General features: G+C 37.7%; 1 non-coding gene across 1 annotated transcript; it reads right to left on the reverse strand.

Moving 5' to 3' along the window:
- Positions 1-2,658: 2,658 nt before the first annotated feature.
- On the reverse strand, positions 2,659-2,763 carry LOC124978550 (small nucleolar RNA U13). Its single transcript, XR_007107526.1, has one exon. It is a non-coding gene; the product is annotated as a small nucleolar RNA U13 (small nucleolar RNA).
- Between the last annotated feature and the right edge of the window lie 493 nt (positions 2,764-3,256).

Here is a 3,256-nt window from a genome sequence, read left to right on the forward strand (position 1 = left end):
CTCAGCAACTTAGTGAGACGCTGCCTCAAAATTAAAAAAATAATAATAATAATAAAAAGGACTGGGGAGGAGGTAGGAAAGATGGTAGAATGAGACAGTCATCATCACCCTATATACATGTATGATTACGTGAATGGTATGACTCTACATCATGTGCAACCAGAGAAATGAAAAGTTGTATTCCATTTGTGTACAATGAATTAAAATGCATTCTGCTGCCATGTAAAACTAAATAGAACAAGCAATTAAAAAAACAAAAAGGACTGGGGGGCTGGGGTTGTCACTCAGTGGTACAGTGCTTGTTTAGCATATGTGAGGCACTGGGTTTGATTCTCAGCACCACATATAAATAAATGAATAAAATAAAGGTCCATCAACATCTAAGAAAATATTTTTTTAAAAAAAGGACTGGGGATGTAGCCCAGTATGTCTGGGTTCAAACCCCAACACCAAAATAAAAATGCAAAATCTTTTTTCCCCACATTTTTTATTGGTGCATTGTAGTTGTACTTATTGATGGAATTTGTTGTTACATATTTGTACATGCACACAATACAAAATATGACAATATAATTTGTCCAATATCATTCCCCAGCACTTCCCCCTTCCCTCTCCACCTCTGTCCCTTGATTCCTTCCTCTACTGATCTCCCTTTGATTTTCATGAGATCCACGCCATCTTTTTTTTTCCTTTTTCCTCTCTAGCTTCCACAGATGAGAGAAAACATACAACCCTTAACCTTTCTGAGGTTGACTTATTTCTCTTAACAGTTTCCACTTCATCCATTTCCTGCAAATGACATAATTTCATTTTTCTTTATGGCTGAATGAAACTCCATTGTGTATATACCACATTTTCTTTATCCGTTCCTGCACTGATGGATACCTAAGCTGGTCACCTAGTTTGACTATTGTGAATTGAGCTGCTATAAACATGGGTATGCATGTATCACTGTAGTATGATGACTTGAATTCTTTAAATAAATGCGAGGAGTGGTAGAGCTGGATCATATGGTGGTTCAATGCCTAGTCTTTTGAGGCACCTCTGTGATGATTTCCACAGTGGTTGTACTAATTTATAATCCCACCAAGAGTATAAGTGTTCCTTTTTCTCCAAATCCTCTTCAGCATTTATTATTATTTGTTTTATTTTCTTTGTTTTGCTTTTTGGTTTGGGGGGGTCTATTTGGGGAGTACTGGGGATTGAACCCATGAGTGCTTAGCCGCTGAGCCAAGATCTTGTTAAGTTGCTTGGCCTGGCTAAGATGTTGAGGCTGGCTTTAAACTCATGATCCTCCTGCCTCAGCCTCCTGAGCTTCTGGGATTACAGGTGTGGGCCACAGTGGCTGCCACTTAATATTTGTATTCTTGATAACTGCTGTTCTGACTAGTGTGAGATGAAATCTCAGTGCAGTTTTGGTTTTCATTTCCCTAATTGCTAATGATGCTCAACATTTTTTCAGAAATTTATTGGTCAAAAAATGCATAATCTTGAACTCCACCCCCAGTTCTACTGATTCAGAATCTTGATAGATGAAGTTTCCAGGTGATTTTTTTGCACACTGACATTTGAAAGACACTGTTACAAACTGTTAAGTGCCAGGCTAAACAGCCCTCATGGAAAGTAGAAAGCAGGGCTCTAGACAAAAGACTCTTGTCCACTATCTAATAAAAATGTTTACTGGTCATCTTCCCCTGGTGAAACTGGCAGCTCGTCCTGGTTTTAAAGCTATGCTCTTCCAATCCAAAGAGGTTGGAATGGATATTCGGTTTGTTCCTAGAATGTCATCATATTAGCCATTAACTTGAGAAGGAGTGGTTTTTCCTTGAGACCTTGAGATGACAGCAATCACTTAACCTATGCCCAGAATGCATAAACTAGATTATGTTTTGTATCCAGCAGTGCTATTTGGGGTGGGGTGTTCTTTCTTTCTTTCATTTTTTTCTTTGGTACTGGGAATTGAACACAGGTATGTTCAACAACTGAGCAACACTCAGAGCCCTTTTTTATGTTTTATTTTGAGGGTCTTACTAAGTTGCTGAGGCTGGTCTCTAACTTGGAATCCTCCTATCTCAGCCTCCTGAGTGGCTGGGATTACAGCAGTGCACCATCACACCTGGATGTGATGCCATTTTTATAATAAAGAAAATAAGAATGTCCTCAACACACTTTCTTCTCTCCCCATTAATCCTAGAAATAGTTTGTTAGGTGTTTGATGTAAATTTTAATGGCCTAAGGAATTAGTAGCATTTAATACTATCTCATAAACAACAGTTATTCCAATAGGCAGCAGAATACCTATTTTTCTAAAATGAAAGAGTATTATCTGCAAGAAAATCTCCCTTCTGGATCAATATTGCATCCCACTGCATTCCTGTGGTTCTTTCTTTGCTTTGTTATAAGTAGCAGAGTAATGTCTTAGAAGTCTCCACAAGGCCACATTTTATAGCAGAAAAATATCAAGAACCACACAACAGTTCAGCCTATGGAAACAGTTGTTCACTCTTTCTACCTGACAGCAGAATATGAGAATAGGGAGAAGAGTAGAAAGGGGAGAATTAGAGCTTAGCTTCTACACTAACACATTCAAGCACACCACCACCTCTCTCCCTCTCTTACACACATATTTCCTTAGGACATCTTTCTGTCCTAAGTTCATGTTAGACAGGTAATGGACCCACTGTCATAACAAGGTTTAGAGGCAGGCACATCTCACACGACAGCATGAACACCCCATCATCATGCTTACAAACTGAAAAGGATCTACATACTTCCTTTCCTTTTTTTTTTTTTTTTTTTTTTTTTTTTTTACTTTTACAGAATGCTTTTTGATTCATTGTACACAAATGGGGTACAATCTTTCATTCTCTGGTTGTATATGCAATAGATTCACACCATTAGTGTACTCATACATGTATATGGTAATGATATTTGTCTCATTCCACTATATTTTCTTCCTCTACAACCCCCTCATTTACCTTTACACAATCCAATCCTCCTCCCTTCTTCCCTTACCCACCCCTGCATTATCATCATCCACTTATCAGAGAAAACATTTGGCCTTTGGTGTTTTTGGGATTGACTTAATTTTACTTAGCATGATATTTTTCAATTCTATCTATTCACCTGAAAATGCCATAATTTTATTCTTCTTTATGGTTGAATAATATTCCATTATGTATATATACCACAGTTTCTTTATCCATTCATCTACTAAAGAGCATCTGGCTGGTTCCACAATCCAGCTACTGTGAAT

The sequence above is a fragment of the Sciurus carolinensis genome, chromosome 2, assembly GCF_902686445.1.
Source record: "Sciurus carolinensis chromosome 2, mSciCar1.2, whole genome shotgun sequence".
NCBI lineage: Eukaryota > Metazoa > Chordata > Mammalia > Rodentia > Sciuridae > Sciurus > Sciurus carolinensis.